The sequence below is a fragment of the Pleurodeles waltl genome, chromosome 7 (assembly GCF_031143425.1).
Source record: "Pleurodeles waltl isolate 20211129_DDA chromosome 7, aPleWal1.hap1.20221129, whole genome shotgun sequence".
Lineage (NCBI taxonomy): Eukaryota > Metazoa > Chordata > Amphibia > Caudata > Salamandridae > Pleurodeles > Pleurodeles waltl.
In genome coordinates this window covers 1,463,789,214-1,463,802,190 of record NC_090446.1, presented here as the reverse complement: position 1 = coordinate 1,463,802,190, position 12,977 = coordinate 1,463,789,214, and the positions used below count along the sequence as shown (strand labels likewise).

The 12,977-nt window shown below is 48.6% G+C and overlaps 1 protein-coding gene across 2 annotated transcripts in view; it reads left to right on the top strand.

The window, feature by feature from the left end:
- KMT2B (lysine methyltransferase 2B) overlaps positions 1 to 12,977 on the top strand; it is a 728,361-nt gene that overhangs the window by 572,247 nt on the left and 143,137 nt on the right. The gene's annotated exons all lie outside the window — the stretch shown is intronic.

Here is a 12,977-nt window from a genome sequence, read left to right as displayed (position 1 = left end):
CTGTATGTGCTATTTCAAAGTAAGGAATAGCATGCACAGAGTCCAAGGGTTCCCCTTAGAGGTAAAATAGTGGTAAAAATAGATAATACTAATGCTCTATTTTGTGGTAGTGTGGTCGAGCAGTAGGCTTATCCAAGGAGTAGTGTTAAGCATTTGTTGTACATACACATAGACAATAAATGAGGTACACACACTCAGAGACAAATCCAGCCAATAGGTTTTGTTATAGGAACATATCTTTTCTTAGTTTATTTTAAGAACCACAGGTTCAAATTTAACATGTAATATCTTGTTTGAAAGGTATTGCAGGTAAGTACATTAGGAAGTTTGAAACATTTCAATTGCATGTATACTTTTCAAGTTATTCACAAATAGCTATTTCAAAAGTGGACACAGTGCAATTTTCACAGTTCCTGGGGGAGGTAAGTTTTTGTTAGTTTTACCAGGTAAGTAAGACACTTACAGGGTTCAGTTCTTGGTCCAAGGTAGCCCACCGTTGGGGGTTCAGAGCAACCCCAAAGTCACCACACCAGCAGCTCAGGGCCGGTCAGGTGCAGAGTTCAAAGTGGTGCCCAAAACGCATAGGCTAGAATGGAGAGAAGGGGGTGCCCCGGTTCCGGTCTGCTTGCAGGTAAGTACCCGCGTCTTCGGAGGGCAGACCAGGGGGGTTTTGTAGGGCACCGGGGGGGACACAAGCCCACACAGAAATTTCACCCTCAGCGGCGCGGGGGCGGCCGGGTGCAGTGTTAGAACAAGCGTCGGGTTCGCAATGTAAGTCAATGAGAGATCACGGGATCTCTTCAGCGCTGCAGGCAGGCAAGGGGGGGCTTCCTCGGGGAAACCTCCACTTGAGCAAGGGAGAGGGACTCCTGGGGGTCACTTCTGCAGTGAAAGTCCGGTCCTTCAGGTCCTGGGGGCTGCGGGTGCAGGGTCTTTTCCAGGCGTCGGGACTTAGGTTTCAGAGAGTCGCGGTCAGGGGAAGCCTCGGGATTCCCTCTGCAGGCGGCGCTGTGGGGGCTCAGGGGGGACAGGTTTTGGTACTCACAGTCGTAGAGTAGTCTGGGGGTCCTCCCTGAGGTGTTGGTTCTCCACCAGCCGAGTCGGGGTCGCCGGGTGCAGTGTTGCAAGTCTCACGCTTCTTGCGGGGAGTTGCAGGGTTCTTTAAAGCTGCTTCTTGAAACAAAGTTGCAGTCTTTTTGGAGCAGGTCCGCTGTCCTCGGGAGTTTCTTGTCGTCGTCGAAGCAGGGCAGTCCTCAGAGGATTCAGAGGTCGCTGGTCCCTTTGGAAGGCGTCGCTGGAGCAGAGTTCTTTGGAAGGCAGGAGACAGGCCGGTGAGTTTCTGGAGCCAAGGCAGTTGTTGTCTTCTGGTCTTCCTCTGCAGGGGTTTTCAGCTGGGCAGTCCTTCTTCTTGTTGTTGCAGGAATCTAATTTTCTAGGGTTCAGGGTAGCCCTTAAATACTAAATTTAAGGGCGTGTTTAGGTCTGGGGGGTTAGTAGCCAATGGCTACTAGCCCTGAGGGTGGGTACACCCTCTTTGTGCCTCCTCCCAAGGGGAGGGGGTCACAATCCTAACCCTATTGGGGGAATCCTCCATCTGCAAGATGGAGGATTTCTAAAAGTTAGTCACCTCAGCTCAGGACACCTTAGGGGCTGTCCTGACTGGCCAGTGACTCCTCCTTGTAATTCTCATTATTTTCTCCGGCCTTGCCGCCAAAAGTGGGGGCCGGGGCCGGAGGGGGCGGGCAACTCCACTAGCTGGAGTGTCCTGCGGTGCTGTGACAAAGGGGTGAGCCTTTGAGGCTCACCGCCAGGTGTTACAGCTCCTGCCTGGGGGAGGTGTTAGCATCTCCACCCAGTGCAGGCTTTGTTACTGGCCTCAGAGTGACAAAGGCACTCTCCCCATGGGGCCAGCAACATGTCTCTAGTGTGGCAGGCTGCTGGAACTAGTCAGCCTACACAGACAGTCGGTCAAGTTTCAGGGGGCACCTCTAAGGTGCCCTCTGGGGTGTATTTTGCAATAAAATGTACACTGGCATCAGTGTGCATTTATTGTGCTGAGAAGTTTGATACCAAACTTCCCAATTTTCAGTGTAGCCATTAGGGTGCTGTGGAGTTCGTGTTTGACAAACTCCCAGACCATATACTCTTATGGCTACCCTGCACTTACAATGTCTAAGGTTTTGTTTAGACACTGTAGGGGTACCATGCTCATGCACTGGTACCCTCACCTATGGTATAGTGCACCCTGCCTTAGGGCTGTAAGGCCTGCTAGAGGGGTGTCTTACCTATACTGCATAGGCAGTGAGAGGCTGGCATGGCACCCTGAGGGGAGTGCCATGTCGACTTACTCGTTTTGTTCTCACTAGCACACACAAGCTGGCAAGCAGGGTGTCTGTGCTGAGTGAGAGGTCTCCAGGGTGGCATAAGACATGCTGCAGCCCTTAGAGACCTTCCTTGGCATCAGGGCCCTTGGTACTAGAAGTACCAGTTACAAGGGACTTATCTGGATGCCAGGGTCTGCCAATTGTGGATACAAAAGTACAGGTTAGGGAAAGAACACTGGTGCTGGGGCCTGGTTAGCAGGCCTCAGCACACTTTCAATTGTAAACATAGCATCAGCAAAGGCAAAACGTCAGGGGGCAACCATGCCAAGGAGGCATTTCCTTACAGTAGGGCTGTGTGATCCTTGGCCTTAAGGAATCAGATATTATATGAAAACTGTCTGTGTGCAGGCCTGACTGTCCTGGCGGAAACTGACGGCCCAAGTTGCTTTCCTGAGTGTGGATTTAAGCTGTGCTGGAGAGAGAGTAAAATTTGCAAAGGGATCTAATTGTAAATGATCCATGGGATATAAAAAGTTCCTGCAGATGGTATATTTTACTTTATGACCAGCTAATATTTTTTTTTTTAGCAGTGACCGCGAAGAGTCGTCACTGCACGTCATCAAATTAAACATCCAATGAATTACTGCAGCCAGGCCTTGAACAAAAGAGCTACGCAGGCCCAACTCAAGTCTTAATAACGGTACAGAAAAGGTGGAGTTTACAGTTAAAATATTTCTTAATACACGTCCCTCAAGTTTATCGAGAAAGATCTACTTTGATACCGCAATATGCTCTATACAATACAGTAAAGATGGAGGTATCTTCACCCGATATACCTCTAAGAGATGTTTATAATGCCTTCTGCCCGTGCCCTATATAAGGTGTTCAAACCGTTGGCTTGGGATTGGGCCTTCCTTTGATTATGCTCAATATGCTCTCTGTCTTTGAGGTTCCCACAGAAAAGTTTTCCCAAAAATGTGGAAGAGGTTACTCTTTCAAGGTGTTGAGCTCCCAAGGTCCAGCTAAAATTGCTGTACTTTAATCTTTTTTTCCCATGAAAGCCCAAGATTTTGCTTTTTGAGCAATTTATCTTTAAAAAGTGAGCTTCAGTGTATTGTTCGAGGGCTTTTAGTCAGTAATTAAGCCCCGTTGGGGTGCGATCTAAAATGATTGTCATCTGGACAAAGTAGACAGCATAGCGATCTACCTCCTAATTTGGGAGCAAAGCCCTCACATAGAGTTAAATGTGCTGGTAAATCCGAAAGATACAAGGAAAATAAGTGGGGCCAACATACATCCTTGTTTTAGGCCATTGTTGGTTGATGACATGAGATAGACCTTGTTCACCCCCTAGCAAAACTCTGCTCCAGGTGGAAGAGTGAAGAGCTACCACAAGGTCAAAGGGAATGCTGGGCATGCCTAGTCTTATGAGCTTCTTCCATAACAGGACACAGTCTACCTTATCAAATGCTGTGGAGAAATCTATGAAGGCTGCATAGATCACTTCCCCTTTCAGTGAGAGATTTTTCAATAATTACTTGCAAAATAGAGATAATGTCAACTGTGCTATAATTTCTCCTAAAGCCTGACTGCTCTAGGGGGATAATTGTGTACCTTTCTGCCCATTCATTAATCTGTGACAACAAGAATTTAGCAAAGATTTTTCCGACCGCATCCAAAAGTGCAATCTGGTGGCAAATCCTAGGACAATTTTGATCCCCTTTTGTAAGAAAGAACAATGACGCTGCCCTTCCAAGATTGAGAGACACTCCTGGCTTCATAGCAATACTGAAACACCGGGAATACAATCCTACACCAGGAGGATATAATTGTGTTTTATTAGCAATATTGGAATTTCATCCTGTCCCATTGCGGCGGAACTACGCATTCCTCTTATTGCAGCCTCAATTTCTTTTAGGGTTGGATATGAGTAGGAGGAATCAAGTCTGGTTTGAGGGATTTCCACCGTAGTCCCATTAGAAGCATAAAGGTCAGATAGAAAGGTCGACCAGCTTAATTTACTAATGGATATTGGGAAGGGCCTGGTTCTTGTACCACACCCCTCTGCGATCAAGGACCAAAACCACCTAGTATGGCCGGAAGAGGCTGCTTCTCTTACTGCAACCCAGGATCTATGTGGCGTATTTTTTAGGTGCACTCTTAATCTCCTTCTCTTTAAGATATCTAGCTGGGATTGCCTCATAGATGTATGAGCCCAATGCTATTTACGAATAAGAGCATTCATTTCACTATTCACTAATAAAAGGGAAGTGGGGCTTTGCTATATATTTATTCTGAGGCTTTTGACTGGGGATTGAATCAACCAGTTGCTTGGAACAAGTGAAACTCTCTATTACTTTTCCTACCCAGCTACCAAGATCATTCAGGGTACTTTCCAGAATTCCTTTGAGCTCCTTAAAACTACTCAGGACCAATATGTTGTATCATTTTTTACTTTTAGCTAGGGGTGCTCCCCTGCTAGACTCCATGAATCAGTGAGTTGCGCCTTCAGATCGAGATACTACCAGAACATTATTATCACTAAGGGTAGTCTGTACTACTTTTATGTCCTTTAATAGAGAAAATGACTGATGGTTTGTAACCACGTAGTCCAGGATTGCAGCACTCCTAGACGATTTATGGGTTGAATGGGCTGGCAAATCAGATGGGAGTCATTAGCAACAATACAATCATTCTTTCTCAAGTACTCGAGCAAAAGCTTCCCGCGCTTATCAAGCTTTATTTTGTGAGGAAAAGTACAAGGTGGTAATCTAAATGCTTCTTCCTTTTCCTCCTCCCAGAAGGATGCAAGTCCCGGGTTCGAAATCCTAAAATTTAGATCTCCTACCATGATTTTGGGTTCCTGCGTCCCTGTCACATGTTCCTTAATGTAAAGAAATACCTTAGATGAGAGATTATTAAAAGGGACACCAGGAGGGACATACGAGTTAATCAAAGTAAGGGAGATTACCTTGTCTCCGACTCCAATGCATTGTAAAGTTACTGCTGAAAACAAATTACTGGGATCCCTAAAGCATTCATGCTTCCAATGCAGTCTATTCGACAGCAAATATGCGACCCCTCCCTTTGCATGACCCCTCTTTGATGGGGGCCTTACAGCAAAAGGAATAATTTTTAAACTGCAGCTCCCCAATAGACCAGGTTTCTTGGAGACAAATTATATCAGGATTGAGGGAGTTCAGAAAATATTTTTTTCCCCTTTAGACTTTATACCTGCCACATTCCAAGATATGAGGGTAAGCTCATTGCTACATTGATGGTGCTGTTAGTCTGGAGGTTTTGGTAGAATTGCTTAATACTGCTGGTAGCCAATTCCAAGAGTGGGGATTGATGTTTAAATCAGGAGGCGGACAAACAGGAAGGTCCCTAAATAATACTTTTCGGCCATAAGCCCCTAGGTGAATTTTTAAATCCTGATAAGTGTGAGAGTTAGTGTCATGTTTCACCAAAGGGATGCCGGAGGAAAAAGGTTTCCACACCTCATCAGGAGATTGGAGATCCCACTTGGTTACCCTTAAACCCTTCTCGCTCAAGATGGAAACTACATCAATACCTTTACATTGTAAGGACTCTAAATTACTTAAGATTTTGTTAACAGTCAATTTAGAGAAAACAATACACAAGACAACGGACCAAAGTCAGCAACCCTCAAAGAGACCAAATGTATATCCCTACTTTCAATCATTCTAAGAGGTTCAATATTAGAAAAACATTTTAACAATTGAGATCTGTTAAAAAAGAGATCGTTGTCAAATAAAAGCATAAAATCTAAAGTTAAGGTATCCTCAGGGTAACGACCCTGTCCTCTTTTAATAGGTTGCAGCCAAGTCTGAGTGGGTATAAGTCCTGTGGTGCAGCTCTGCCCTCACCTGTGATATAGTGCACCCTGCCTTAAGGCTGTAAGGCCTGCTAGAGAGGGGACTACCATGTTGACTTAGTCTATTTCTCCACACCAGCACACACTGGTTGTGAGGCAGTGTGCATGTGCTGAGGGAGGGGTCCCCATGGTGGCATAATACATGCTGTAGCCTGTAGAGACCTTCCATGGTCACAGGGCACTTGATACCAGGGGTATCTTTTACAAGGGACTTATCTGTGTGCCAGGGCTGTGCCAATTGTGAAGACAAAGGTACAGTTTTAGGGAAAGAAAACTGGTGCTGGGGGCTGGTTAGCAGGGTCAAAGTTGGCATGAACACTAGGCAAAAAGTGGGGGATAACTATGTCAACAGTGGCACTTCCCTACACATGACTTGGGAGGGATAGTCTCCCTAAGCCACTGTGTGCTTTTAAGGGCACATCTGGTGCCCTCCTTGCATAAACCAGTTTGCGCCAGTCCAAGGAACCCCTGCTCTGGCATGAAACTGGCCAAATGAAAGAAGAGTGACCTCTCCTTTGTCCATCACCACCCTAGGGGCACTGCCCAGAGCTCCTCGAGGTGGCTTCTGGATTCTGCCATCTTGAATCCAAACTGGACAGAGGCCCCTGGGAGCATTTGAGTGGCCAGGTCAGGTAGGTGGCGTCACAGCCACCTCCTGATAGGTGTTCACCCTTCTAGGGGACCAGTCCCCCTTCCTGCGCTATTTAGGGCCTCCGTCGTGGGTGGGTCGTAGATTTGATGTGCAAGATACCAGCAGGACTCCTCTGCATCATTTGCTTTCATCTTCTGGCCACTGGGACTGCAACGGGACCCTCCAGGAATTGACAGTCTGCCTCTCCAGCGATGACTCTGCTCTGCAACATTGTTTCTCTAGGCTCCTTCAGCAACTGCAAAATTATACCCAGCTGTGCATTCCCTGCGGGTGACTAATCTTCAGCCTGCACAAGAAGTAAGAAGGAATCTCCCTTGGTTTGACGGAGTCACTCCCCTGCATCCTCAGGCACCAACTGCAATGCCGACCAGCTGCGTGGATCTTCTCTGTTCCAGAGCTGCGTGGATTCTGCATCACAGGTGGTGGTCTGGAGTGCCCCCCTTGGTCGTCTCTACCAGCTGAGCAACTTGGGAGACGGTAAGCCTTTACCTCTCCTTGCAGGACAGTACCCCTTTGCACCTCGACTCTTGCAGCTACCAAGCCCTGTTTGTTCCTCCTCCAAGGGATCTTCATGTAGCCCCTGCCTCAGTCTCCTGCCTGCTGATCAAGCGACGTGGGACACTTCTTCAGGTATGTTGGGTGGGCCTCACTGCGACTCCTGGGCCTGCTGCCCATCTGGGCTACCTTCTCTTCTTGTGGCTCTTCCAGCTGCTGAGGCTCACAGCATACTCCCCTCCCTGGATCGAGTCTCCTGGACTTTGCTAGTCCTCTTTAACCTTGCAACCTTCTTCTCTGACTCTTGTTTGTCAAGGCTTTTTGGTTGTTTTCCATCACCACTAAGCAACTGCATCTTGACTGCCGACGTGGGACGTTACTTGCGTCACTCCTGTGTCACCTCTTCGGCTCCTCTGCTGCACTGCGGACCACCTTCGTCCACCGTTGACCTGGTCCTGCATCCACAAAAGGGTGGATAGTGGCTCCTGCCACAACTGAATACTCCAACTAAAACTGGACTTGGTCCCCTTTCTTTGCAGTTCCTCTTCCGTCAGGATCCACCTTTAGGTTCTGCCAGTCTTTTCTGGGTCTTGCACAATCCTTTTTCTAAGTCCTCCTGTTGGTTTTGTTGAAAACCAGGTAGTTACCTCTGCTCTCCTGGTCGCTGGGGGTCACTCTGGTGTCGCATAGGATCTCATTATTCTAATGAGACTACTGGATTTTGAGCAGCAGAACCGCCTGCGGTGTGGGAGACTGAGCCGGACCCAATACAGGTGACACCTATCGCCCCAATCTGGGTTTTGCTCCGGTTAACTAGCAGTGCCTCATCTCTGCCGAAGGGCAGTGATGATTGGGCAGCCGAGCGCATGACATAACTAATTTCTCAGGGAAACCGTGGTCTCTCAGGTCTCATCCGTTTCTCTGTTACATTAGTCTCACATACACAATGACAAACCGAGGCAGCATATGTTTCAATAAGGTTTTAATGAAGCGACTGCATCTTAGACAGCAAAGCATGTACTGCAATAACCAGGATGATATAGCATGAGAAGATTAGAATTGTGACAAGGAGAGTAAAGCATAGAAATAAGGCTACCATGTTGTCACTAAAATCAATAGACTAATTCCTACCTAGGCTATAATAGAGCAAAGCATGTTAAGCTCGAATTCCGCCCTTCATTTTCCACTGGGAAGACATCATCCCCCCATACCTGAGCAAAGGCCTGAAGTCTGCATAAGCGTAGTGAAGCGTTCAGCAATCAGCATACAGTTGTGGTTCTCTGGCTGGAATCTCCCTCTAACGTGTAAGGGACCAGAAAGTGTTTTTATAATAAAACAGCTGATGTTCTGAGAAAATGTCCCTACGTATGGATGTGTGTCAGAGACAAAACTTGTACCACGTTCACCGGCAACCTATCTTACTACATCCTTGAAGGAAGCACAGAGTAAACAAGAATGTCTTGTTTGAGAACATATTGCTGGCCTAGGCAAAAACAGATAGAAAGAAATAAAACAAGACAGTAAAAATGGCTACTGTAACAATAAAATGAAGCTGAATAAAATATATCTAGTTTAAAGTGCACAGCGGCAGGCCTAGTATGCTAAAACAACGTGCATGGAGCTATGACTAAAATGGCTACACAACACTGGTACTCATCTCTTGGGGTTCCTAGTTCCTTCAGCTCCCTTGCCTACGGGGTCGCTCCCCTTGCGTGACATTGGCGCAAAAAAAATCCCCGGTGCCTAGTGGTTTCTGCCCCCTTGGAGGCAGATTGACCTAAAATAGGCCGATCTGCCCCTAGGGGGGGCAGAAATGGCCTAAAATTTATTTGCTCCCCCAGCGGAGCGACCCTTGCATGAAATTCAAGTTAAAAAAAAAAAAAAAAACTCCCTGGTGTCTAGTGGTTTCTGTCCCCCTTGGGGGCAGAATGGCCTCATAAAAATAGCAGAAATGGCCTAAATATAATTTGCCCCCTAGGGGAGCGACCCTTGCCTAAGGGGTCGCTCCCCACCTCCAAACAAAACAAAAAGAAAAAAAAAATGATCCCTGGTGCCTAGAGGTTTCTGCCTCCCCTGGGAGCAGATCGGCCTAATAGGCCGATCTGCCTTCAGGGGCGGGGAGGGGCAGAAAAGGCCTTCCAAAAAAATGCCTCCCATTGGGAGCGACCCTTGCCCAAGGGGTCGCTCCCCTCATGCCAGTTTCACAAAAAAAGAAAATCCCTGGTGTCTAGTGGGCGTTTCAAAAGCCGGATTGCAAGCAATCCGGCTTTTGAAACGCTCAGAGACTTCAAAGGGAAGGAAATACATTTCCTTCCCTTTGAAGACTCTCTGGGCCTCCCACACGCGATCGAAAGAGAAAGCTGAGCTTCCCGCGCGATGGGAGAAGGCCCTGTGACAAATCAGCGCGCGATCGCGTGCTGACATCACAGGGGGGGGGGGGGGAGAGGGTGGGTGGGGGTGGAAGGGGAAGGGCTTCCCCTTCCATCCCAGCCTTTTGAGCACAGGGGGGGGAGGGCTAGCGCTCCCCCCAGGTCTGGGCGCAGGACGAGGTGATCTCGTCCAAGGCACCCGGGAACTGGTGCCCTGGACGAGATCACCTCGTCCAGGGCACAGTAGGGGTTAAAAGTTTGGAGACCAGTGGTGTAAGGGCTCTGTTACTATAGTGGTATTGCATACGCTTTGCATATCTCCTAGATAAGTCTTGGCTGCTCATCCACTGCTACCTCTAGAGAGCCCTGGCTTCCTAGACATTGCGTACGCTTCACTAATCTAATAGGGGATCTGGACATGGTGTAAGCTGATAACACCATAGGTGCTCACCACACACCAGGCCAGCTTCCTACACTTGGTGGCACCCAAAGTGGTGTATGCAAAGGTTGTGCCTAGAAACACTCTTCCTCCTGAAGAAAACCATTCTTTGGGGGTTCACCTTTGAGGTATGCTGTTTGAAAAATTCCCATCTTTGAGAAACAGCAGTAGGTGGAGTGTTTCTCAAAGGTGCTAAACGCGTCTGTTTGTTATGGAGTTAGACTACAGTGTCTGGGGGTGATGGCATAAAAAGCAGAGGTAGATTGTAAGGAAATGCCTCCTTGGCATGGTTGCCCCCTGACTTTTTGCCTTTGCTGATGCTATGTTTACAATTGAAAGTGTGCTGAGGCCTGCTAACCAGGCCCCAGCACCAGTGTTCTTTCCCTAACCTGTACTTTTGTATCCACAATTGGCAGACCCTGGCATCCAGATAAGTCCCTTGTAACTGGTACTTCTAGTACCAAGGGCCCTGATGCCAAGGAAGGTCTCTAAGGGCTGCAGCATGTCTTATGCCACCCTGGAGACCTCTCACTCAGCACAGACACACTGCTTACCAGCTTGTGTGTGCTAGTGAGGACAAAACGAGTAAGTTGACATGGCACTCCCCTCAGGGTGCCATGCCAGCCTCTCACTGCCTATGCAGTATAGGTAAGACACCCCTCTAGCAGGCCTTACAGCCCTGAGGCAGGGTGCACTATACCATAGGTGAGGGTACCAGTGCATGAGCATGGTACCCCTACAGTGTCTAAACAAAACCTTAGACATTGTAAGTGCAGGGTAGCCATAAGAGTATATGGTCTGGGAGTCTGTCAAACACGAACTCCACAGCACCATAATGGCTACACTGAAAACTGGGAAGTTTGGTATCAAACTTCTCAGCACAATAAATGCACACTGATACCAGTGTACATTTTATTGTAAAATACACCCCAGAGGGCACCTTAGAGGTGCCCCCTGAAACTTAACCGACTGTCTGTGTAGGCTGACTAGTTCCAGCAGCCTGCCACACCAGAGACATGTTGCTGGCCCCATGGGGAGAGTGCCTTTGTCACTCTGAGGCCAGTAACAAAGCCTGCACTGGGTGGAGATGCTAACACCTCCCCCAGGCAGGAGCTGTGACACCTGGCGGTGAGCCTCAAAGGCTCACCCCTTTGTCACAGCCCAGCAGGGCACTCCAGCTTAGTGGAGTTGCCCGCCCCCTCCGGCCACGGCCCCCACTTTTGGCGGCAAGGCTGGAGGGAACAAAGAAAGCAACAAGGAGGAGTCACTGGCCAGTCAGGACAGCCCCTAAGGTGTCCTGAGCTGAGGTGACTCTGACTTTTAGAAATCCTCCATCTTGCAGATGGAGGATTCCCCCAATAGGGTTAGGATTGTGACCCCCTCCCCTTGGGAGGAGGCACAAAGAGGGTGTACCCACCCTCAGGGCTAGTAGCCATTGGCTACTAACCCCCCAGACCTAAACACGCCCTTAAATTTAGTATTTAAGGGCTACCCTGAACCCTAGAAAATTAGATTCCTGCAACTACAAGAAGAAGGACTGCCTAGCTGAAAAACCCCTGCAGAGGAAGACCAGAAGACGACAACTGCCTTGGCTCCAGAAACTCACCGGCCTGTCTCCTGCCTTCCAAAGATCCTGCTCCAGCGACGCCTTCCAAAGGGACCAGCGACCTCGACATCCTCTGAGGACTGCCCCTGCTTCGAAAAGACAAGAAACTCCCGAGGACAGCGGACCTGCTCCAAGAAAAGCTGCAACTTTGTTTCCAGCAGCTTTAAAGAACCCTGCAAGCTCCCCGCAAAAGGCGTGAGACTTGCAACACTGCACCCGGCGACCCCGACTCGGCTGGTGGCGATCCAACACCTCAGGAGGGACCCCAGGACTACTGTAAGACTGTGAGTACAAAAACCTGTCCCCCCTGAGCCCCCACAGCGCCGCCTGCAGAGGGAATCCCGAGGCTTCCCCTGACCGCGACTCTTTGAATCCTAAGTCCCGACACCTGGGAGAGACCCTGCACCCGCAGCCCCCAGGACCTGAAGGACCGGACTTTCACTGGAGGAGTGACCCCCAGGAGTCCCTCTCCCTTGACCAAGTGGAGGTTTCCCCGAGGAACCCCCCCCTTGCCTGCCTGCAGCACTGAAGAGATCCCTAGATCTCCCATTGACTTCCATTACAAACCCGACGCTTGTTTCTACACTGCACCCGGCCGCCCCCGCGCTGCTGAGGGTGAAATTTCTGTGTGGGCTTGTGTCCCCCCCGGTGCCCTACAAAACCCCCCTGGTCTGCCCTCCGAAGACGCGGGTACTTACCTGCAAGCAGACCGGAACCGGGGCACCCCCTTCTCTCCATTCTAGCCTATGTGTTTTGGGCACCACTTTGAACTCTGCACCTGACCGGCCCTGAGCTGCTGGTGTGGTGACTTTGGGGTTGCTCTGAACCCCCAACGGTGGGCTACCTTGGACCAAGAACTAAGCCCTGTAAGTGTCTTACTTACCTGGTTAACCTAACAAATACTTACCTCCCCTAGGAACTGTGAAAATTGCACTAAGTGTCCACTTTTAAAACAGCTATTTGTGAATAACTTGAAAAGTATACATGCAATTTTGATGATTTGAAGTTCCTAAAGTACTTACCTGCAATACCTTTCGAATGAGATATTACATGTAGAATTTGAACCTGTGGTTCTTAAAATAAACTAAGAAAATATATTTTTCTATATAAAAACCTATTGGCTGGATTTGTCTCTGAGTGTGTGTACCTCATTTATTGTCTATGTGTATGTGCAACAAATGCTTAACACTACTC